Source organism: Eumetopias jubatus, unplaced genomic scaffold (assembly GCF_037043125.1).
Source record: "Eumetopias jubatus isolate StellerSeaLion01/CBP00866 unplaced genomic scaffold, mEumJub1_p1.0 scaffold_3, whole genome shotgun sequence".
NCBI classification, from domain to species: domain Eukaryota; kingdom Metazoa; phylum Chordata; class Mammalia; order Carnivora; family Otariidae; genus Eumetopias; species Eumetopias jubatus.
In genome coordinates this window covers 20,570,249-20,596,810 of record NW_028274809.1, presented here as the reverse complement: position 1 = coordinate 20,596,810, position 26,562 = coordinate 20,570,249, and positions in this window count along the sequence as shown.

Genomic DNA, 26,562 nt, shown 5'->3' with positions numbered 1-26,562 from the left:
AAAGATGCAAACTTCAGTCATAATGAGGGAACAGACGCCCTTGCTGAATGCCCTCAACTGTTTTGACTTCTGGAGGGGCGGGCCGTGATTACAGCTGCGATTAGGTGACTCACTATAATTATGTTTTGTTGAAATTGAATTTATTGAAGCATGAATCATTCTGCCCAAGTCTACCTAATTGCTCCAACACCACGGATGGGAAGGATGGCGGAGGAGTTTTCCATGGAGGTCATTATAGAATGAATGTGCACGTGTGTGCGTGTGTGTGTGCAGGCGCGTGCACGCCTGCACACACTCGCATCACACTCACCCTGCAGAGAGCCTGCAGCGCTGTATGCCATCCAAATGCTTATGAGCAGCTATTTTGTTCAGTAGTGACACAGAAATATCGTCCTCTGTGATGATGTGAGGTTGGCAGGGAATGTCTACAGATTTCACTGGTTTCTTCTGCCTCCCACCCACTACACATATTTATGAGCAACTCGCTGTTTGGTGATTTGGCTCCCTGGGGATCTCTGCGCCCCAGGCCAGGACCCTCTGTGGGTGTTGCCTGGTTTTTCAAATGGGGCATTCTTCCAGCTCAGAACCACCCCCCCAACCCCCAGCCCCCCAACCCCCCACCCTGGCTCAGCCTGGATCTTCAGGATACCCCAGGAGCTGTGCCCCCGCTGTAGAGCTATGATTTAAATCAACATGGGTGCTCTGAGGAGGCAAACAGCAAACCCAGAGTGTGGTGGGAACCCCTGCAGCCTCCCTCTCTGCAGCTCATGTGCCGGTAGGAGTGGGAATAGGGACAACTTTGGGCTCCTACACACTGAGTCATCCATGGTCTCCTGCAAGCAAAAAGCTCAGCACTTTTCTCCTGACTCCTCCAACTGTGAAGACAGGGAGACCTCAAATCATTCAATCATTGTTTATCTTCTTGTCATATGAACTGAACAAAGTGGGCTTTGCCTATAGCAGGTTGAGTGTAGGCTAGACATGAGGGAGAACAAACTGGCAGTTTTTCCACCAGAGAATAGAGTGCAGAGGCAAACCACCATAATAATAGCAGTGAGAGTAGAGAAGTTCACACCAGGTCCTAGGAACCAGATGCTGCTGCACTACATTGTAACCCATTTACCCTTGACAACTCAATGGGGTAGATGTCTTTACTGGCAGCACTTTGCAGTTGAGTAAACTGAGGCATGGGAAGGTTAAGTAAGCTGCTCGCATTCATTGAGCTAGTAGAGCTCAATCGATGGGAGGTAAAGCTGTATGCCATCCAACTGCTCATGTGCAGGTGCTCTGGGCAGGCTTCCTGGGCTCCTTGAAACTCCTCTGATTCAAACTTGGGTTTGATTATGGCAGTCTTTATCCAATTACTGCATCTTTTCCTACAACCATCTCTTCCATGCCACTCTTAAACACAGTAGTGAAACTGACATTTTAAAAAAATCCATTGGCTTATTTTTTTTAATCTTTGATTTCTACTTATTAGAGTCAACGCTTCACGAGTAAGTGCTCCAGGGACAAGAAAACATTTTAAACCCATGTTCACAAGCTCTTGGGAGAACTGGCTGAGTGGTAACTGACACAAGGACCTCTGGGTGTAGACTCACAGTAGACTTTTAAAGAATTGAAGTGGCCATAAGGAGTGGGGGCAAGGTCAGAGACAGGTTCCCCTCCTTCCGCACTTCCAAGTTGTCCCAGAAACAAATCTGCACTCTTGTCCTTTTCCTTCTGGTTTGTTGCCTCTGAAACACTGCAGACTCAGAGTTGGCAGATGAGCAGCAACTCCAGAGATCCTTGCAGACTTGAATGTCACAGTGTTAAGGGTCGTGATCCAGCTCAAGACTTTCATTTTACAGATCAGTCAATTGAGACTTCGGTGACTACATGATTTGTCTATGGTTACATGACAAGACAGTATCAGGACCAGTAATAAAACTCAGAAATAGGGTCTGAGAGAATCGACAGCCCTGAGCAGCTCTTTTGTTCAGTGGTGACACAGAAATATCCTTCCCACAAAATAATGGAAGTGTTGCATGATAAGAGAAACATGGAGTGTGTGGTCATGAACTCCACATTCCAGGTCCAGCTCTGAGACTTGTGACCTGTGCTATTTTGGGCAAGTCCTGTCCTTTCAAACCTCTGCGTCCTCAATGGTCAATTGAAAAAAATCATAATACCTTTCTCATTCACGTGTTTTGAGCATGAAATAAATACCACATTTGAAACGCCCACACAGTTTCTGGTCCTAGCACACACTCATCAAGTTGTATGGGCTTCAAGGATGCTTTCTCATTCCATTTTGATCAGAGGAGGAGAATTTGGGACCCTTGGGGAACTTAGTTTGATTTTTCACCCCAGGTGGATCACTATGTTCTTGCCTTTTTTCTTAATTCACAACACTTATAATTGTGTCTTCTATTCTTGTGACCTTTGCTTTTTCCAACCTCTTAGTTTGGTATCATTTTCTAGCCTAACAAATGTATTATCAATTTTATCATCCAGAATGAAGGGGATGGTAACAGTCACTTCTGCCTCTGAGTTTTCTAGAAGCCCAGTTATCATACTTCAGCTTTGTCCTCTCCCAGGTGGACCCCTGTTCATTGGAAAGCAATATGCACAGTCAGCTGTGCAGCCCTTCCTACATCTACCAGAGATCTGAGTCCTGTTTTTCATGTACTATCAGTTAAAATGCTTGCTGTCCCGCTGCTCACTTTTTTTTTATTAAAATCCAATTAGCCAACACATAGTACATCATTAGTCTCAGATGTAGTGTTCAATAATTTATCAGGTGTGTATAACACCCAGTGCTCATCACATCACATGCCCTCCTTAATGCCCATCAATTACCCCATCCCTCCACTCACCTCCCCTCCAGCAACCCTCAGTTTGTTTCCCTATAGTTGAATCTCTCATGGTTTTCGCCCTCTTTGATGACTTCCCATTCAGTTTTCCCTCCCTTCCCCCATGATCCTCTATGCTGTTTCCTATATTCCACATATGAGTGAAACCATATGATAATTGTCTTTCTCTGATTGGCTTATTTCACTCAGCATAATACTCTCCAGTTCCATCCATGTGGATGCAAATGGTACATACTTATCTTCTCTGATGGCTGAGTATATATATATATATATATATACCATGTCTTCTTTGTCCATTCATCTGTTGATGGACATCTGGGCTCTTTCCATAGTTTGGCTATTGTGGACATTGCTGCTATGAATATTGGTGTGCAAGTGCCCCTTCAGATCACTACATTTGTATCCTTTGGATAAATACCCAGTAGTGCAATTGCTGGGTCATAGGGTAGGTCTATTTTCAACTTTTTGAGGGACCTCTATACTGTTTTCCAGAGTGGCTGTACCATCTTGCATTCCCACCAACAGTGTAAGAGGGTTCCCCTTTCTCTGCATCCTTGCCAACATTTGTTGTTTCCTGTCTTGTTAATTTTAATCATTCTGACTAGTGTAAGGTGGTATCTCATTGTGGTTTTGATTTGTATTTCCCTGATGCCAAGGAACGTAGAGAATTTTTTTCATGAGTCTGTTGGCTGTTTGTATGTCTTCTGGTGCTCACTTCTTGATAGTTATTCCATCTTAACCATCCATATGACTCTTTCTAGTTCTCCTCTCCTTTCTCTCATACCCTCTGATTTCTCTGGTTCCTCTTCTTAACTTCACCAATTACCCACAGCTTTACTCAGGTTCAATATATACCCCTCTGCTTTAATCTCTATAACTAGGATGATGGCAACCCTACTCCTTTTCCCTGTTTGGAGAGGAACTTTGGAATAAAATGGCATCTCAAGGATGAATTCAATCAAGGAATTTTATCAAGTCTTATTTAAATAGTCATTTTAAAGTGATGGCTGAATCTTCTAACCTGTAAAGCTTAGAGTGCATATTAACAACACAGAAATATCATCAAATGCTCTATAAATATAGAAGATTTTATGGAAATCCATGGATTTGGGGGGTGATAAAGGTCTAATATGAATATTTTGTCGCTGCTATTAACATTAAAGAAGCATAATTCCATGTTTCAGTGAAAAAATAAAGGAAATCCTAAGGAACAGGAAGAATAAGAATCCAGGGGAAATAAGAAGTCAGGAATGGAGATGACCATCAAAATTCAACTCACTGAGATTTTATCTGTAGTATGCCTTGTACTGTACTATGTACTTCTCTTAGAAAATGAAATAAGGATTTAGGACAGCTTTGTCTATTTATATGATTTAAATTACAACAGTTTTTAAACAAGCACAAGAATGCATACAATTCCAAAATAAATATGCACTAATGATACTTCAAGGCACCATTTCTGCATATCATCATCACCTTATCCCCTTTCTCTTTCTCTAGCATTGATACCTCAGTCTGTGCAGTAGCAGACTTATCACTTAGAAGCATCTTCTTTCTCTTTCATCCCCTATTCCATAATCCACTCCATCTCTAAACCCTGCCAATACCACAGTGGGTAGCCAGACATGACCACAGTAGATTCTGATGTGATCAGTGTGTTGTTACAATACAAAAAGTTTAACCTAAGATAATCCAATTGACCGGCATAAAGAAACAATAAATTCCCGTCCCTACTTTTCATCATTAAAATTGGCCCAAACAAATTCGATTGGTGGAAACCTTGCTCCCATCTGCTTGCCACAGGACATATACACTCAGCAGTTTTCTTGGACTTCAACTTCCTCCTAGCTCCATAGCTCTTACCCTGTCTTCCATGTCTTCACCACCAGATGCTTGGCAAAGCCTACACTTTATATCCTTGTGCCCCCTTCCTCCTCTCTCTTTAACCTCTATAATCTATCATATTTAGATTTAGCTCCAGAGAAGCTGAGCCACATATTCACCACTTATGGGTCTCACCTCAAACCAGCCAATAGTCATTAATATGCTACCACAGGCAAACAGGAGATAAAGTAAGGGATTTCAATCTAAATATTTAAGACACTGGTTCTTGGTCAAGACAAAATCTCTTTACCTCATGAGGACGTGTAGTTGAGGAGACATGAGGTGAGAGGAGATGGCTTGAGGGAGTTTGGGTTCATATTTTGGGGAAAAGACTGCTAAAACTATCACTAGGCTATCTGGGAATTTATAGTTATCTGTACCAGAGACTTGTGTTCCAGAAGACGAGGCATGGCTCTCTGTGTACCTATCAACATGTGTATGCAGACAAGCACTCCAGGGAGAGAGGGGATTGGGCAGCTGGCTGAATTTACTGAGACATCTTGAACTATTTTTTGAATGTTTGGGTTTGGCAAATAAATGCATTATGCCCCAAGCACCTTTTTCCCCTCACTTAAAGCCCATGTGTATTGGAGAGGAAATTTAATCCTTATGTTCCTGATTCACTTACATTTAACCCATCAAAATCCAACGTGATGGGAGCTGTTAGATGCCCATGAGCCTTCCAAACCATATGTAATAAACCGCTTGGAGCTGTCTTTTCTTTGAGTCTCAGAAACCACAATGAGGAACTATTTTCAGTGGCTTTAGTTGGGGGAGCAAAACAGGATTTTGATTTTGCCCTCAGATTTCACCACAACCAAAAAATTCTAACTTTGGTCAAACACATTGCCACACCTTATATTTAGTTCTTGCCAACAACCTGAAATCCAGACACCACCATTTTGTGAAAAATCAACAAATATGGACTGAGATCCAATTCCAACTACATGCTAAGCACCCTGTGGGTCTCTGGCACTGGGTCCAAATGTCCTCACCAGTGGCTAGCCTCACCCTCCTCTGGATTTCTGAGTGGCTTTGTTTCCCTCTGCTCCAGGCTAAAAGCATAGGACATACTGTTCATGTCCTATGTCACTCTACTCATAAAGAGTAGAGGAGAATGATGGAGAAGAGAGAATATCAGGAAATAGAATCCTGTAAGGGCAAACAGAGAATAATAACCTATATCCTGGGGGCATGGATATTGGGGGCATAACCAAAGTTCACACAGTCCATATGTTCACCCAGAGTTCTATCTCTAGAAGACTTCAAGCCTAACATGGAAATTAAGATCATTTTCGGCCAACTCAATTACCTACTTCACTCAGCAGTAGATGAAAGAAGAGTCATGGCTAATATGCAAGCAATTATTATCCAAATTTGGCTTTTGGTTTCTCTGTAATCATCATAGGTAAATTCAAACATATAATCCGTTCTTTGCCTGAGCCTGAATTTCACCAATATGTGGGAGACTGAGACAGGGAATAATTTATTTCTAGCCCACCTGCCCTGGTTTTCTTGCCCAATTGGATACATGGTAGGAGAAGAAGCCAGGTGGTCCCAACTTGGTTACAGATACCCCATTCACAGGTAATCAGAAGGGAGTTGTTCTCCAGCAGTGCAAGTCAGGCCTTAGAATTTCCTGGCTCGTGCCTACCACATTCCCAACCTGGTGTTTCATTAAGATCAGAGTGCTCATAAACATCATTCCTGGAACTCACATTTCCCCCCACGCCCCTCACGGCACAGTGTGTCTTTCCCTTGAGTCTCACAACTCACAACATATGGAGGAGAATAGAAGGGCATATTGGTGTTTTTCCACCTTTCCATTGAGATCGCGGTGTTATTTATGCCCCTTCATTTGATCCAGAACCCTACTCTGGGCTACCTGGCTATTAAACATTCACTAATTTCAAGACTCGTGAAGGACCATTTCCAAGGAACAGTGGTTTTTATTGTTTCTCCCTGATCTCTGAGCAACTCAAATGCCACCAAAAGAAAAAGGCCTGAGGTTTCTCTTGTCAGTTCAGCCTCAAAATGGGAGAAAAAAATAATATTTTAAAATCCAGAAAAAGAAATAAAAATTAGAGAAAAGAAGAATTCTGAGTTGGAAGAGACTACCTATCAGACTAGAATGAAAAGGGAAGAATGTGGTGAGGCCAAGTACATGAATTCCCACCACAGTGTCCCTGGCAGGAGATATTCAGTCCAAATTGCCTCCAGCCAAGGCAGCTGCCCCAGGAGAGGCACATAAGACCTTGAAATCAGATTGACCTGGGTTCAAACTACAGCTCTGCTTTTTACTACCTGTGTCACTCATCTTTATGAATGATAAAATGATAATACCTTCTTCACAGGGTTATCATGAAGACTGAATGGACTATTCATTTAAAGCATCCTCTGGAGAGCTGGCACAGAGGGCAAGGGAATGGGATGATAGCCATAAAACATTCAGCTCTCGCACCTTGCTGTTTTTCCAGGAATTTTCTTTTTTTTTTATTTAAATTCAATTAGCCAACATATAATACATCATTAGTTTCAGATGTAGTGTTCAATGATTCATCAGTTGCATATAACACACAGTGCTCATCACATCATATGCCCTCCTTAATGCCCATCATCCAGTTACCCCATCCCTCCACCCACCTCCCCTCCAGCAACCCTCAGTTTGTTTCCCAGAGTCAAGAGTCTCTCATGGTTTGTCTCCCAGGAATTTTCATTGATTGCCCTTTCAAGTTAAAGATTGAAAGGTACTGTTAAAAGTCAAACATGTTATTTAGAAGAAATAACAGTCATCTTTTTTAGTGGTTGTCATCTTGATATCTATTAGTAGTCAGCCTAACTTTCTGATGCTATAGGGATGTGAAATAGGTAGATTTTAATGTCAAGAAGGAAAGTGGGAAAATTGGAACATGGTATGCTGGTGTTAAAAGATAAATGGAGACATTAAATTTTTAAGGGTTTATTTGGGCAAAAATCAATTCTAATTGGGCAACCAGAAATGGTTGGGAGAACTCGCCAATGGGAGCAAGGGAAAAGACTTTTATAGAGGAGACACAGAAGAAGAGTAAGGAAATGATTTGATTGGCTATAACTTACACATTATTTGGGAAAGACTTGTTGGTTGTTTACAATTGGTTATCCTTATGTTTCAATTTCTTAGGCATTACAGGCTTAGGTTTTGCTTTGCTTACATGGGCTGCTAAGACATTAAAGCCACCTCAATCTAATGGCCTCCCTGTTTAATTAATTTAACACTGGGAAAGCAAATCCAAGTGGGCACAAATTTTTGAGATTCCAGGAAGTCAGGATGCCAAAAGCAAGTGGGGACCTAGAGCAAAGGAAAATGGCAGAAGGGATGGGAAACTCTGCATAAGGAGAAATTTCAGTTTTGCCTGAGAGCCCAAGGTCAAATCCTGCCACCATAATTTATGCTTATATCACTACGATACCACTGCCCCCAGGTCTGCAGTTGTCTTCTTGTGCAACTCTGCCTGGAATCTAGTTTCCTCATGAGGTCTCTTGTGGCAATGTACATAGTAGGAGTAGAATGAAAGTAGTTAGATGATCCAAGACCCATAGGGCCGTCACAGAATATAAAATCACTGGTTGAATTTCACCACCTGGATGATGCACATTGTTACACACACCTGCCTCATCAAGAAGGAGACAGGAGTCAGTGGGATTCTAGCAGCACAGGGAGATTAAAGGGTTTGAGTAAGTGGTAACTTAGTGATTGCTTTCTGGAACCCAGTAAATTTGCAGACCACATCAAAGTTCCTCTCCTACTGGACCAGAAGTTTTCTACCCACAGGCACATTGGTTTTATGAGAAAGATATTTGATGGAAGACCCACACATTTTATAACGGTCTTCAGTTTTGTGAAGAATTGCTTTACAAAAGATGGTGTCAAGCTTTTCTTCACATCTGCTGAGGACAAAAGGAGTATTCTGAGACTGACTACAAGAATGAACTTATTTTAAATGACCAGCATAAAGCTCTGGAATAGAGGGATAGTGTGCTGTCATATGGATTTTGGTTGTGGTTTTTCTTTCTTCTTTCTTATAAGACCTAATCATCTGCGAAATGGAAGACTAAGGGAAGAAAATTCTTCATCTAGTCCTCCTAAAAAGAATGTTGATTTAAAAAAGGTTTTCCTTAGAGTGTAGTAAGGATATTGAATTAAACAGTGGGCACGGGAGCTGAAAGAAGATGTTGAAACTTAGGTCATACTGGTGTCTCAAAGACTCAAAAGATCTCTTGACCAAACTTATTTCTATATTCCCTTTTGACTTACAGGTATCAAAGGAGAACTTGGATTTGTTTGAGTCCTAGATAGGTTCCAACTGACCAGTGATCTTGTATTATGTCAAAGCCTGACTACTGTTCTAGGGTGAGCTAATGATTTACCATTCATCCTTGCTTCATTCCATTTTCTGCCAACTATGCCCTGTCCATGGACAAGATATTAAAAACAGGGGTGCAAGGCAATGTCACCAAAATGGTAGAATAAAGACTTGCAAAAAAATCCCCTCCCTAAAAGCAGCCCCCATAAAAGTTGCAAAAACCGTCAGAATCTATTTTTTTCAGAACTCTGGAAATTAATCACAAGCTTGTAGCAACCCAATAACTTATTCAAGAAAAACAACTGAATCTCAGTAAGAGCAGCAACTCTTAGCTTAGTCCCATCCCCATTCCCCAACTTAGTGGGAGCCTTGAGAAATATCCTGCATTCCTGGTACCTGACAGGGTGGAATGAAGCTGGAGCACTCTCAGAGGCTCATTCCCAAAGAATAATAATTATTTGACCTGTCTCCTAGTTCTCTAGTAGACCACACTCAAGAAGCTACATTTCACTCAAATGTCTTTTCACCCACCTCAGAACTTGCATAGTACTGAAAGCCTTTGGAGGTAGAGGCATTTGTCGAAATCATTTATCCGCTAGTGTTTTATTTTTTTTTAAAAAATTTTATTTATTTATTTGAGAGAGAATGAGAGATGGAGAGCACGAGAGGGAAGAGGGTCAGAGGGAGAAGCAGACTCCCTGCTGAGCAGGGAGCCCAATGTGGGACTCGATCCCGGGACTCCAGGATCATGACCTGAGCCGAAGGCAGTTGCTCAACCAACCAAGCCACCCAGGCGCCCTCTCCACTAGTGTTTTAATATGAGCACTGCTTGAGACCATGGGGGAGAACAATAGGCCAACCAAAATGCTTAAAAGAAAGCTAGACCTTGAGTTGTCTACAGGCACTTGGAAAATCTAGAAGATGACATCCTATGCATACAGTTATACCCATTCTCACGAAAGACCTGAGTTGGCCCTGGCTGACCTTGAGGCTCTGTACAAGCAGGAAATCAGTGAAAATAACACAAATATCCATCAATTGATGGGTGGATGGATAAATGTGATATATCCATATGATGGAATATTGTTCATCCATAAAAAAAGAGTGAAGTAGTGATACATACATACTACAACATGGATGAATTTGAAAACATTATGCTGAGTGAAAGAAGAAAGACACAAAAGGCCATATATTGTATGATTCCATTCATATGAAAAAATGTCCAGATTAGGCAAATCCATAGAGACAGAAAATTGAGTTAGTTGCCAGGGGCTGGGGGAAGGAGACAATTGGCAGCTCCTGGGTATGGGGTTTCTTTTTGAGATGATGGAAATGTTCTGGAATTGGATAATGATGATGATTGCACAACCTTGTGAATATACTAAAAACCACTCAATTATATGCTTTAAAATGGTGAGTTTTATGTCATATGAAATTTTATGTAAATTGTATCTCAATGTTTTTAATGTGAATGTGAGAGAGATTGGGGTATTTCTTCTCCCCTCTCCTATTTTTCAGTTAGGCCTCTCTGGTAGCAGGCCTGTTCTTCTTTGTTTGAATTTCCCACTGGACGGTCCCTTCCCCAGGGCTCCAACTCACACCAGGAACCAGGAGCATTATTTCTTCTCTGTGTCCCTTGATATAAAAGTGGTAATGGTTTCCCACTCTTGCCATTCTAGACTGGGTGCCCCAAATTCTGTGTTTCCTTAACTCTTTTGACACCACCTGAAGACAGACCATCTCTGTAACTTTTGTTTCCTGGTGGGACTTGACTGATGTACAGGTGTTCCTAACTGAAAATGAAACCGTATTCTCTGAAGCTCTGACATGCTGGAATGTGATCCTATCTTTCCAATAGGACAAGGAATGCAGATGTTTTCCAATGTCCTATGCTCAGCCCTATTGTCATTCCATTCTCTACTGTCTTGGGAAATCTGACCTCCCCCAATGTCTTCAGCTGTCACCTCAGTTTGGAACTTCTGTCTTTAATTAGATTCCTGACTTTTAGACTAACCTTTCTAATGATACCATGAAGGTTTCCTCATGAATGTTTTTTAGATCTCTCAACTCAGTATGTACACTTGCCAATTTCATCCACCCATTCATTCAAATTAGACACACTATCTTCAAGTCCACCCTTTCTCATTGTCTAAACAGATCTGAAATCCCACTTACATTTTAGAGATCCTTAGGAGTATTAGGTCTTCATTTCCCCTGATTTCATCACCTTATGTTCCTACTTCCAAATATCCTCTCTAGGACCATTTTCTTCTTTGTAGGACATTCTCCTACATATCCACAATGCCATGATCACTCTCGAGAAACTTAACATTGATGCCATAATACTATCTACTATACAAGAAATATTCAGATTTTCCCAATTATCCTGACAATGTCTTTAATGGTCATTTTTAATCAAATGTCAAATCTAATGAAATAGATTACAGTTATTTATCATGTCCTTTTATTCTTCATGAAAAACTCCATCGCTTTTTTTTTTTCTTGTCTTTCACTGAGAGTGAGATTTTTGCAACACCCAAAGTCCCACAGGCTTGGACTTTCCTGATTATATTCTCATGTTTAAATTCTGAGTAGACATATTTGGCCAGGATATAGTGTAAATGGCATTGGGTCTTCCCTGTGCATCACATCAGGAAGCAATAATGTCAGATTATCCCATTATGGGTAATGCTGTTTGATTATTGGTTAAGAGATGTCTAACAGATTTATTTCAAAGTAGAAATAACTTTTTTTTAATTAGTAAGTAACTTGAGAGGTTAAACTTTAAAACAGTATGTATACCTTGTTACTCAAGAATCTTTCATCAAAAGATTTTAGTATCCATTGCTGATACTTGCCTGAATTAATCATTACCTCAATGGTGACAAAATGGTCATTTTCTGTCATTCCTTCTACATTCCCCTAGCATTCTTCTGTAAAGACCCCTCTTCACTCTCTCATCTCATTTTGTCTTATGTGCTTGCTTGTTTTTAAATATCATTTTTAATTCAATTTAATAAAAGATATTATTATCGTTGTTCTTGGGCTACTCAATGTTTCCCTAATTTGGCCAGTGGAAACTTCTTCAAGCTAGCTCCTGTGTTCACTTGGTATGTCCCCACTGGTTTTTGAACAGTCTCTTGCTTTCAGGGACAGTAAGATACTCCAGATTCAACTTGTACTTTTCTCTCCTGATACCCCATTCAACAGAGCTAAGAAATATGTGTTGAAATCATGAGTCATTCTGATACTTTCAAATCTAACACAGAGAGCTCTTCATCTCCTCCCATCCCATATTTGTAGCTCCCTTCTCTCATGATACAACCTGGTTCCTAACAACACCCAGTGTTAATTCATTTGCTCTATCCTATATTTCACACAAAGTAGTATGGGAATTGTGATGCCAGTACCACAACCAACAGCAAACCTACCAAGTAAAGCCCAAATTTCTTTGCAATTCTTTTTTCTTTAGACTATACCCCACTAGGCATGTGTAGCCAGAGTTTTGTGTTCAGTTGGTTGGGATGATCCTTTCTTTCTGTGGGGCTCTGCTATCAACTGGTTGTACAGTAAGATTCATTTGTTTCTCTTTTTGTTTAAATTAGGGGTCTGGGCCCTTGTTTATTTAATTTTATTTTTGCATATGCATAACGTTATGATGATTTAAAAGTAAAAACTATATGAGAAGACAAACTCAGAGAAGTGTCACTATTTCCTCATCCCTCTACCCTTTTCTCCTTCCTACCCTACACGTGTCATGGAGGCAACTATTTCATTAGCTTCTGGTTTATTCTTCCCAAGTTTCTCTTTGCAAAAAAGTGTGTGTGTGTGTGTGTTCTTTCCTATTTCCTCTCCTTTCTTACATAAAAAGTAGCACTATATGTCCTCTTTTTCACTTTGTAATTTTTATTTGAAACCTATCCTGGAAATAACTGAACAATTAATAGAGATCTTCCCCCATTCTTTTTATAGTCGAATAGTTACTCCAAAGTGTTGATGTACTACAGCTTATTTAACCAATATTTCCTGTATTGGCACTCAGGTTGTTTCCATGATTTTATTCCTACAAATCACAGTTTGATGAATAACTTTGTTCATATGCTGTTTGCTTGTTTGTTTGTTTTGGGAGGGTCAGCTTCAGGGCAAGGTTCTGGGGAATCAGATTGCTGTCAAAGGATAAATGTTGTACAGATACTTTTTTAGCTTTTGCCATAACTTCCTCCAGATGGATTATATCTTTTTTACTTCTATCAGCAGAGGCAGGAGCAAGATGGTGGAGGTGTAGGAGACCTGGATTTTGTCTGGTCTCGGGAATTCAGCTGGATAGGCATCAAACCATTCTGAACACCTACGAACTCAACAGGAGATCGAAGAAAAGAATAGCAACAACTCTCTGAACAGAAAAGCAACCACTTTCTGGAAGGTAGGACGTGTGGAGAAGCGAATCCGAGGCAATATTCAGGAGGCTAGGTGGCGGGGGGAGGGGGCCTCCGTAGGCCGCTACTGACAAGTAATAGAGTAGTGGAGGACAAAATTGGAACTTTTAGAAGTCTGCTCCACTGAGGGACGTAGCTCCAGTGACTAAGTGGGGGGTGGAACCCTCGCTGGAAGAGTGTGGTCTCAGGACCCTCGGGGTCACAGGAAGACTGGGGGGTGCCTGAGCACGGCAGAGCTCCCAGGTATCAGAGTGGGGAAGCCGGCTGCAGAGATGGAGCTGAGGAGCAGGCTCTCAGCCCGGGGTTGCCATAAACCGTGATCTGCAGCAGAGTTGGGCCACTGCTCTTCCAGCAGGGACCCAACAAGCGGCAGATCCGGGGAGACTCCTCTTCCTCTCCCGAGAGGAGCAGCACAGGAGTACACCACAGGGAACTGCTGGGTTTGGAGACACTACATGGGGTCGTGAGCCAGAGATAGAAACACTCAGTTACAGGCCAGGTAAGCACTTGAGTCCAGCTGGAGACCAGGAAGATGGGAGTGATTGACTGCTTTTCTCTGGGGGCTCACTGAGGAGTGGGGCCCCAAGTTCTTGGGTCCTCCGGGGCAGAGACTGGGAGGTCACCATTTTCACTCTCGTCCTCCAAAGCTGTATGGAAAGCTTGCAGGGAACAAAAGCTCCCTAGAGCAAATCCGAGCAGATTACGTAGCCCAGACCGACAAGGGTGGGGCAATTCTGCCTCCGGCAAAGACATTTGGGAACCACGGCAACAGGCCCTCCCCCCAGAAGCTCAGCAAGAACAGCCAGCCAAGACCAAGTTTACCGATCAATGAGAATGGCAGAACTCCAGGACTAGGGGAATACTGCACATTGAATTCATGGCTTTTTTACCATGATTCTTTAGTCTTTCAAAGTTAATTTTTTTTAACTATCTTTCCTTATTTTTCTGAATTTTTCTTTTTCCCTTTTTCACCAACATCTTATCAATGGCTTTTCTAAAAAATATTTTTTTTATTTTTCATTTTTAGAGTCATATTCTATCCCTTCATAGTAGTTACCCTTATTTTTGGCATATATATATAAGTTGTTCCCTCTTTATAATTTTGAGATACAGTTTCTTCTAACAGATCAAAATATACCCTAAATCTCTAGTGTATGGCTTTGTTCTGGTCTCCTGCCTGATCACATTCTCTCCCTTTTTTTTTTAAAACGTCTTCTTTCTTTTTTCAACCAACTTCTTATCTTATCAATTCCTTTTATAAAATCTTTTATAATTATCATCTTTACAGTCATATTCCATCCCTTCATTTTATTAACCCTTATTTTTGTACATATATAAGTTTTTCTTTCTTTAAAGTTTTGGGAGGCACTTTCTTCTAACAGACCAAAATATGCCCAAAATCTAGTGTGTGGCACTGATCTATGCACCAGCCTGATCATATTTGATCATATTCTGTTTTGTTTTGTTTTGTTTTTGTTTGTTTTTATCTTTTCCTTTTTCTTTTTTTTCTTTTTCTTTTTTTTTTTCTTTCCCTTTGTTTGCCCCTGGTTTCAGGTCTTTTCTGATTTGTTTAGTGTATATTTTCTGGGGATGTTGTTACCCTGTTAGCATTTTGTTCTCTCATCCATCTATTCTCCTCTGGACAAAATGACAAGATGGAAAAAAATCACCTCAACAAAAAGAACAAGAGGCAGTACCGACAGCCAGGGACATAACCAATAGAGACATTAGTACAATGTCAGAACTAGAGTTCAGAATGATGATTTTAAAGATACTAACTGGGCTTGAAAAAAGCATGGAAGTTATTAGAGAAGCCCTTTCTGGAGAAATAAAAGAACTAAAATCTAACCAAGTCGAAATCAAAAAGGCTATTAATGAGGTGCTATCAAAAATGGAGGCTCTAGCTGCTAGGATAAATGAAGTAGAAGAGAAAATTAGTGATATAGAAGAACAAATGATGGAAAATAAAGAAGCTGAGAAAAAGAGATAAACAACTACTGGATCAGGAGGGCAGAATTCAGGAGATAAGTGATACCATAAGACAAAACAACATTGGAATAATTGGGATCCCAGAAGAAGGAGAAAGAGAGAGAGGGGCAGAAGGTATATTGGAGCAAATTATAGCAGAGAACTTCCCTAATTCGGAGAAGGAAACAAGCATCAAAATCCAGGAGGCACAGAGAACACCTCTCAAAATCAATAAAAACAGGTCAACACCCCAACATCTAAGAGTAAAACTTACGAGTCTCAGAGACAAAGAGGAAATCCTGAAAGCAGCTCAGGAGAAGAGATATGTAAACATTAGATTGGCAACAGACCTATCCACAGAGACCTGGTAGGACAGAAAGGACTGGCATGATATATTCAGAGCACTAAATGAGAAAAATCTGCAGCCAAGAACACTATATCCAGCTAGGCTGTCATTGAAAATAGAAGGAGAGATAAAAAGCTTCCAGGACAAACAAAAACTAAAGCAATTTGCAAACACAAAACCAGCCCTACAAGAAATATTGAAAGGGGTCCTCTAAGCAAAGAGAGCCTAAAAGCAACATAGACCAGAAAGGAATACAGACAATATTCAGTAACAGTCACCTTATAGGCAATACAGTGGCACTAAATTCATATCTTTCAATAGTTACCCTGAATGTAAATGGGCTAAATGCCCCAGTCAAAAGACACAGGCTATCAGATTGGATAAAAACACAAGACTCACTGATATGCTATCTGCAAGAGACTCATTTTAGACCCAAAGACCCCCCCAAATTGAAAGTGAAGGGGTGGAAAACCATTTACCATGCTAATGGACACCAAAAGAAAGCTGGGGTGGCAATCCTTATATCAGACAAATTAAATTTTAAACCAAAGACTGTAATAAGAGATGAGGAAGGACACTATATCCTACTTAAAGGGTCTAACCAACAAGAAGATGTAACAATTGTAAATATCTATGCCCTTAACATGGGAGCAGCCAATTATATAAGGCAGTTAATAACAAAAGCAAAGAAACAATCAACAACAATACAATAATAGTGGGGAACTTAACACCCCCCTCACTGAAATGGACAGATCTTCTAAGCAAAAGATCAACAAGGAAATAAAGACTTTAAAGGACACACTGGACCAAATGGACTTCACAGATATATTCAGAACATTCCATCCCAAAGCAACAGAATACACATTCTTCTCTAGTGCCCATGGAACATTCTCCAGAATAGATCACATCCTAGGTCACAAATCAGGTCTCAACCGGTACCAAAAGATTGGGATTATTCCCTGCATATTTTCAGACCACAATGCTTTGAAACTAGACCTCAATCACAAGAGGAAAGTCAGAAAGAACTCAAATACATGGAGGCTAAAGAGCATCCTACTAAAGGATGAATGGGTCAACCAGGAAATTAAAGAAGAATTTAAAAATTTCATGGAAACAAATGAAAATGAAAACACAACTGTTCAAAATCTTTGGGATACAGCAAAGGCAGTCTTAAGAGAAAAGTATAGAGCAATACAAGCCTTTCTCAAGAAACAAGAAAGGTCTCAAATACACAACTTAACCTTACACCTAAAGGAGCTAGAGAAACAACAGCAAATAAAGCCTACACCCAGCAGGAGAAGAGAAATCATAAAGATCAGAGCAGAAATCAATGAAACAGAAACCAAAAGAACAGTAGAACAGATCAACAAAACCGGGAGCTGATTCTTTGAAAGCATTAACAAGATTGATAAACCCATGTCCAGACTTATCAAAAAGAAAAGAGAAATGACCCGAATAAATAAAATCATGAATGAAAGAGGAGAGATCACAAGCAACACCAAAGAAATACAAACAATTATAAGAACATATCATGAGCAACTCTATGCCAGCAAATTAGATAACCTGGAAGAAATGGATGCATTCCTAGAGATGTATCAACTACCAAAACTGAACCAGGAAGAATTAGACAACCTGAACAGACCTATAACCACTAAGGAAATTGAAGCAGTCATCAAAAATCTCCCAACAAACAAAAGCCCAGGGCCAGATGGCTTCCCACAGGAATTGTACCAAACATTTAAAGAAGAATACCTATCCTTCTGAAACTGTTCCAAAAAATAGAAATGGAAGGAAAACTTCCAAACTCGTTTTATGAAGCCACCATTACCTTGATCCCCAAACCAGACAAAGACCCCATCAAAAAGGAGAATTACAGACCAATATCCTTGATGAACACGGATGCAAAAAATCTCACCAAAATACTAGCCAACAGGCTCCAACAGTACATTAAAAGGATTATTCACCACGACTAAGTGGGATTTATCCCTGGGCTGCAAGGTTGGTTCAACATCTGCAAATCAATCAATGTGATACAATACATTAATAAAAGAAAGAACAAGAACCATATGATCCTCTCAGTAGATGCAGAAAAAGCATTTGGCAAAGTACAGCAGCCTTTCTTCATCAAAATTCTTCAGAGTATAGGCATAGAGGTTACATACCTCAATATCATAAAAGCCACCCATGAAAAACCTACAGCGAATATCATTCTCAATGGGGAAAAACTGACAGCTTTCTCCCTAAGGTCAGGAACACAGCAGGGATGTCCATTATCACCACTGCTATTCAACATAGTATTAGAAGTCCTAGCCACAGCAATCAGACAACAAAAAGAAATAAAAGGCATCCAAATCGACAAAGAAGTGAAACTCTCACTTTTGCAGATGATATGATACTTTATGTGGAAAACCCAAAAGACTCCACCCCAAAACTGCTAGAACTCATACAGAAATTCAGTAAAGTGGCAGGATATAAAATCAATGCACAGAAATCTGTGGCATTCCTATACATCAACAACAAGACAGAAGGAAGAGAAATTAAGGAGTCGATCCCCTTTACAATTGCACCCAAAACCATAAGATACCTAGGAATAAATCTAACCAAAGAGGCAAAGAATCTGTACTCAGAAAACTATAAAATACTCATGAGAGAAATTGAGGTAGACACACACAAAAAATGGAAAAACGTCCCATGCTCATGGATTGGAAGAACAAATATTGTGAAGATGTCAATGCTCCCTAGAGCAATCTACACATTCAATGCAATCTTTATCAAAATACCATCCACTTTTTTCAAAGAAATGGAACAAATAATCCTAAAATTTGTATGGAACCAGAAAAGACCCCGAATAGCCGGAGGAATGTTGAAAAAGAAAAGCAAAGCTGGCGGCATCACAATTCCGGACTTCAAGCTCTATTACAAAGCTGTCATCATCAAGACAGTATGGTACTGGCACAAAAACAGACACATCGATCAATGAAACAGAATAGAGGGCCCAGAAGTGGACCCTCAACTCTATTGTCAACTAATCTTCAACAAAGCAGGAAAGAACATCCAATGGAAAAAAGACAGGCTCTTTAACAAATGGTGTTGGGAAAATTGGACAGCCACATGCAGAAGAATGAAACTGGACCATTTCCTTACACCACACACAAAAATAGACTCCAAATGGTTGAAAGACCTAAATGTGAGACAGGAGTCCATCAAAATCCTAGAGGAGAACACAGGCAGCAACCTCTTTGACCTCAGCCACAGCAACTTCTTCCTAGACATGTCACCAAAGACAAGGGAAGAAAGGGCAAAAATGAACTATTGGGACTTCATCCAGATTAAAAGCTTTTGCACAGCAAAAGAAACAGTCAATAAAACCAAAAGACAACCCACAGAATGGGAGAAGATATTTGCAAATGACATATCAGATAAAGGGCTAGTATCCAAAATCTATACAGAACTTATCAAACTCAACACCCAAAGAACAAATGATCCAATCAAGAAATAGGCAGAAGACATGAGCAGACATTTTTCCAAGGAAGACATCCAAACGGCCAATAGACACATGAAAAAGTGCTCAACATCGCTTGGCATCAGGGAAATCCAAATCAAAACCTCAATGAGATACCACCTCACACCAGTCAGAACGGCTATAATTAACAAGTCAGGAAATGACACATGTTGTCGGGGAGAGGAGAAAGGGGAACCCTCCTACACTGTTGGTGGGAATGCAAGCTGGTGCAGCCACTCTGGGAAACAGTATGGAGGTTCTTCAAAAAGTTGAAAATAGAGCTACCATACGACCCAGCAATTGCACTACTGGGTGTTTACCCCAAAGATACAAATGTAGGGATCCGAAGGGGTACGTGCACCCCGATGTTTATAGCAGCAATGTCCACAATAGCCAAACTGTGGAAAGAGCCAAGATGTCCATCGACAGATGAATGGATAAAGGAGATGTGGTATATATATACAATGGAATATTATGCAGCCATCAAAAGGAATGAGATCTTGCCATTTGCAATGACGTGGATAGAATTATAGAGTGTTATGGTGAGCGAAATAAGTCAATCAGAGAAAGACATGTATCATATGGCCTCACTGATATGAGGAATTCTTAATCTCAGGAAACAAACAGGGTTGCTGGAGTGGTGGGGGGTGGGAGGGATGCGGTGGCTGGGTGATAGACATTGCAGAGGGTATGTGCTATGGTGAGCGCGGTGAATTGTGCAAGACTGTTGAATCACAGATCCGTACCTCTGAAACAAATAATACATTATATGTTAAAAAAAAAAAAAAAGAAGAAGAAGAAGAAGATAGCAGGAGGGGAAGAATGAAGCAGGGGAATCAGAGGGGGAGAAGAACCATGAGAGACGATAGATGTGAAAAACAAACGGAGGGTTCTAGAGGGGAGGGGGGTGGGAGGATGGGTTAGCCCGGTGATGGGTATTAAGGAGGGCACGTTCTGCATGGAGCACTGGGTGTTATGCACAAACAATGAATCATGGAACACTACATCAAAAACTAATGATGTAATGTATGGTGATTAACATAACATAATAAAAAAATGAAAAAATGAAATAAACTTCTATCAACTTCCTTTCTGATGGCTGAGTAATATTCCATTGTATATATGGACCACATCTTCTTTATCCATTCATCTGTCGAAGGGCATCAGAAAGGATGAATACCCAACTTTTACATCAACATGGGTGGGACTGGAGGAGATTATGCTAGGTGAAATAAGTCAAGCAGAGAAAGTCAATTATCATATGGTTTCACTTATTTGTCTAACATAAGGAATAGCATGGAGGACGTTAGGAGAAGGAAGGGAAAAATGAAGGGGGGGGAGATCGGAGGGGAAGATGAACCATGAGAGACGATGGACTCTGAGAAACAAACTGAGGGTTTTAGAGGGAAAGAGGTGGGAGGATGGGTTAGCCCAGTGATGGGTATTAAGGAGGGCACGTACTGCATGGAGGAATTGGTGTTATACAAAAACATCAAAAAACTAATGATGTATTGTATGGTGACTAACATAACATAATAAAATTAAATTAAATTAAAAAAAAAAACTTCTATCAGTAATGTATGTACCTGTGTTATGGGCTAAATTGTTTCCCCCTAAAATTCATATATTGAAGCCCTAATCCCCAGTACCTTAGAATGTGACAATATTTGGAGATAGGGCCTTTAAAGAGGTGCATAAGTTAAAACCAGTAAGGGAACCCCCTCATCCAATATGACTGATATCATAGAAGAGGAAATTTGGACACACAGAATGATACCAGGGATGTGCTTGCACAGAGGAAAGGCCATGTGAGCATACAGGGAGAAGGCAGCCATCTGCAAGCCAAGGACAGAGACCTCAGAAGAAACCAAACCTGCCAACAACTTGATCTTGGACTTCTAGCCTTCAGAAAGATGAGAAAATACATTTCTGTGTGTCAGTCACCCAGTCTGTGGTAGTTTTTAATGGCAACCCCAGCACACAACACAGCCTGTTTGTCCACTGCCAGCAGTGGATGGTCCAACTTGTGAGTCTTTCCATTTTGATCTGTGAAAAAAAGTAGTTTTAATCAGTACTACTTTTATTCTGGGTGCAGTTGAGCATCTTTTCATGTGTTTAAAGATCACTTTCTTATTTTTGCGGAAAAGGGTGATTTGGAAGGTTTTTTTCTCCATTTTTTAAAAACAGTTTAGACATTAGGGAGATAGACATTTATTTCTGATATATCATGTGGCAAACATTTTCTTCCAGGGATCTACTTTTCTTTTGATTTTGCTTACTTTTTGCCGTGCAATTTTTTCTTAATTTTATGTAGTAGAAATTATCAATCTTTTTTTTTTTGCATGTGGATTTTGAGTCGCATTTAGAAAACTTTTTCCCACACTCGAGTTACAAAACCATTCATCTGTGTTTTCTTCCAGTACTGGTGTGATTGTTTTTTTTGTATTTTTTTTTAAGATTTTATTTATTTATTTGAGAGAGAGCACAAGTGGGGAGGAGAGAGAGAAGCAGGCTCCCCACTAGCAAGGAGCCCAATGCAGGGCTCGATCCCAGGACCCTGGGATCATGACCTGAGTTGAAGACAGACATTTAATGGACTGAGCCACCCAGGTGCCCCTTATTTTGTGTTTTTTATGTTGAGATTTCTCATCCTTTAGTTTATGACACATGGCATAAAGTGTCAATCCAGTTTTATTTTTTTTTCCACTGGCTACCCAGCTGTTTCAGCATCATTTTTAGTTTTAGTAAATTACATTTTATAGAGAGTAACCAATTTCATCGTTTCTGAATGTATTTGCACAGTTTTGCAAAGTAGTTTACTTATGACTTATTTTCATCATTACAATGGTTGTTTCCCACTAGTGAAACACCCTTGTTTTGTATGTTTGTGCTTTCCTTCTTTTCTTGATTGGGTTGGCTATTGGTGTGTCTATTTCACTTTTTTTACCCCAAACAACCAGAATTTTGATTCATGTGTTGGCTCTACTCTTTTTACTGTTTTCTTCCACATTAATTTCTTCTTTTATTTTTATTATTCCCTTCCTTGTGCTTTTTTTCGATTTATCTTTTGATTTTTCTATATTTTTAAGTTGGAGATTAAATACATTTATTTTAATTTTTTAAATCAATTTAAGTATTTAAGACCATGGGTTTTCCTCAGATTACTACTTTAATTGTGTCTCGCAAATTCTGACGTGTGTATTTTTCATTCTAATAATTGGTTTTTTTTTTAATTCTGCAATTTAGGCTCAAATATCTCTTCTCACCCAATAGTAGTTTAATATTTATTATTGTTGTTTAAATTCCAGGTAGAAGGACCTTTTTAAATTTGTTATTAATTTCTACCTTCTGGCCCTTACTGGGACTTTCTTTGTGACCCAACATGTGGACCATTTTTGTGAACACCATGCTTATGCTTTGAGAAGAGAGCATATTCTCTATATCACCAAGGCTTGAGACTTGCTATATATCCATATGCTCACCTTATTAATTATGTCGATTAGCTCTTTATACACTATTTATTTTACTGTTTCCATTTTTCTGGAATATCTTTGTTAATCCCTTGATGCTTAACCTTTCTGGACTACTTTGTTATAAGTGTGTCTTATGTATCTCATAGAATTAAGTTTTGCTGTGAGTCAATTATAACATATTTCCTGAGAGTATTTTGCAATTTATTAATAAGCTTATTAATAAATTATAATGATATCACAGATATAATTTATTAATATGACTGAGGTACTTGGTCTCAACTCATATTTTATATAAAATTGTCTGTACATATTGCTTTTTTCTCTATGTGGTTTGCTTTCTGTGCCCATTTTATATTTCTTTTGGTGTTTAGGAAGGTTAATATTTTCATTGTAGGGGTTAGCTTTTCACCAATACCTATCATCATGCCCTTTACCCATTTGTTCTTATTTAGCCTCTTCTTACTGGTCTGTCTGCTTTAAGTAATAGCCTTCACTCCCATCCCTCATCTATGCAACAATGTATTGTCTCAGTTTAGAATATGTAATAGTTATACTGTCCCACTCCTGCCCCATCCTTGTTTGCTACAGATTTACACCAAAATATACCTGATGCTCAATCTCAGTCCACTTGCCAAAGTTTCCTCATCCTGCTCCTGTTTTGATTGAATAATGTTCACCCTCTAGTAGGTCCCTTTCAGAACAATATTAAGTGATCTCTGAGCTCTTGCACATAGAACACTACTTGTCACAGTCGTCATCCTTGGAGATGAGCTCATCTAGAGAGAAAATATTCCTATTGCACTTCCTTTAGTTTCTTGAAAATGCAGCTCCATTGTTCTATTTTATATGAGAAGTCTGCTGCTTACTTGATTTTCTTTCCTATGTAAAGGACTTGGTTTTTTGCCTGGAGACCTAGAGAATTTTTTTTCTTTGTCTTTAAGTAAGTCTGATATCTTCCTGGTATGTGTCTTGGACTTCACCATTCCAGGTTAATTTTCCTAGGAGCACAGTGGGGCCTTTAAACATGCCAATTCAAGTCTTCTTTTAATTTTGGAAATTTGTCTTAGCTCACAGTGTGAAATAGTAGTTGTTTTCCATTGGAATGTTTTTCCTTTGCAGACTCTTCTGGGCCTATCTTCTACCAGTTATATTCTCTGTTCTTTTTTGCTTCATTCCTTGTTTGTCATCCCCTTTCAGACTCTCCTCAGTGTCTCTTAGATTTTCAGTGAGATCTATTGTCCTATGAGTACCTTGTAACTTAGCCTTTATTTTTAAGATGATTTTGTCTTTTCCTTCATTTCTTTCCTGAGTTCATCCAATTCTTACCTCACATGTTCCCAGCTTTTGCCTGTTTCTATTCTAAACCTTGAAACCTCTGATTTAGGATGTTGGTTTTATATTTCCAGATGCTTGTTTTAGGATATTTAATGGAGTTTAGGTGTTATGTCAGTTTTCTTCTGCTTCATGTTTGATTTTGATAGGAGCATTTACATCTGCTGAAATATTTGGATACTCATATTCTGTTTCCTTATTTGCTTTGTATTGGTGTTGTTTGAGAGTTTCTATTCATTCTTAAGAGTTTATATATGGTTATATGTAGGCACAATTATGGTGCTTGGGTGACTGACAATGTTTCTTAGTTCAAGAGCACCCTCTTCTGCTGGTACTGAAAAGTGTAGATTCTTTAATTGATGTCACTTTCTGGTTGGGGAGGGATTGGTTTATCTCCTGATTTTTGAGATTCTCTTTTGTTTGGCAGAATACTCTCACTTCCTTACTTCCCTTCACCAACAAGCTTCCAAAAGCACCCCTGCCTCTTCTCCTTCAGAAGTAACTCCTTTCCCTCACTACCAACTCCTGTCCCATGAAATGCCAAGGCCTTCCATTCAATTCCCCAGCTACCTGACCTCAGAGTTGTTCTCATTAGTTTTCACTCAAATGCAAACTTCTCTCTCTGGGGATATATTTTATCTGTGGTTCTGCTACACCAAAGCTCCCAGACCCCTCTCCTCTTTACCATATTCTACCTGATTCTTTGTTCCCAATGATGTGGGCTGCAGTTGACGGTGTTGGACCTGGGAGCTTACTCTCTGACTATAATGTAATTTAAAGTTGGGTATTCTCTCTCCTACTTATGGTGTGTGTGTGTGTGTGTGTGTGTGTGTGTGTGTGTGTATTAGAGGAGGACAGACAGACAGACAAAGAGAAAGAATCTGGAAGTCTTTATTGACTCAGGGCATTCTTAAAACTGTTTTGACCATAAGAAAACTAATTTTAAGATTACTAATAAAGCCTTATTAAAGTCAGGTCCCTTGGCTTCCAGGCCAGTTTTACCACTAATGCTCTATGTGACCTTGGACAAATCACTTAAATCGGGATACCAGTTTTCTTTTAGTGAAAGACTATCTGCAAGCATCTTTCCATTGATATTCAAAAAGCTTTAGACTCCTCCATTCCTCTTACCAACCCTGGCTCCCCTCCCCATATTATGCATGCAAATGAAATTAACTTTCATCTTACAACTCAGGCCTTAGCATCACAAAGAAAACTAGTTGGGTGTAAACTGAGTCTTGACAAAAAAAATAAATATAAATTTGCTTCCTTGCCTGGTTTAAAGAGAATTAAAATCTCTGTTAATTCAATTTGCAGCCCTCTTGGGGTGAAGGCTCAGTTGGGACCTGCCATGTGTCTGCTCTGGGTTTCTTTTATAAGGTCAGGATGTTCTCTCTCAAGCACACACAGTCCTCACCCAGTCGAGGGAGAAGCCACCACCACCACCCCCTTCCCTCTCCTCCATGCTCCTCTGGGCTCAGGCTCCTACCTTTAAGCCAGCCTCTATCTCCACTCCTACAGGAGACCATAATTTTAAATAAACCAAAGCAGGGAAAGTGCAGAGAAATTGCAAGGGTAAATGTTAAAACATACCACGTCACCATAACCACTCTTGCTCAATAACACAAATTTATGTAGTGTTCTCAATTTTCATATGGCTACAATAATAATACATACTCCACACTCATGGGAGCCAAAGAGACAGCATCACAGGTGATTCATTCCAGGAGGGCCCTCCAGGTCATCCTGGCAATGCCCTTGCCTCCTACCAAAATGGCCCTCACCTACTATAAACAGATGCAAGTATCGAATAGGTAGAGAGATCCTCTTATTTTTAAGCTGTCAAAGTCAAAGGGTGAGTCTGCCCCCTCAGTCACCTGCTCACGAGTTCCCAATACCTTGACATTCAGGAAGCCAAGCAGAAATAGACTTCCTTTATCAGCATCTAATTTCCAGCCCTGTTCATTCCAAAACTATACCCATTGTCATTTGTAGGCTTTCTATCTCTGCATCTGTGTCCAGGACACTGGCCGCAATCATGACAACAATAGCAGGTCAGCACAAACACACACACGTGTGTGCACACACAAGCACACATGGGTATGCACATCAACAGACACAAAGACATGAACACACATGGGCACCCATGTAGTTAGGTATATCAGAGAAAAGGGGAAGATATGTTAAACTGAAACATATCCTTGGGCAAAGGATTGGAAAACCAGAGGCCAGAAGGACCAGACTCGTAGTCCCCTGAGCACCCGCAAAAGATCGCAGAGCTTCCTCATCTGCTCCAACTGTCTCTACCAATTCATTCCAGAGGTCAGGAAATCTCTTTCAGATCTTGCTCTCTGTCAGACTCTCTCTGGCCAAGCTCTTTGCATAAGAAAACAGAACAACATTCAGACAGGAATCTGACCCTT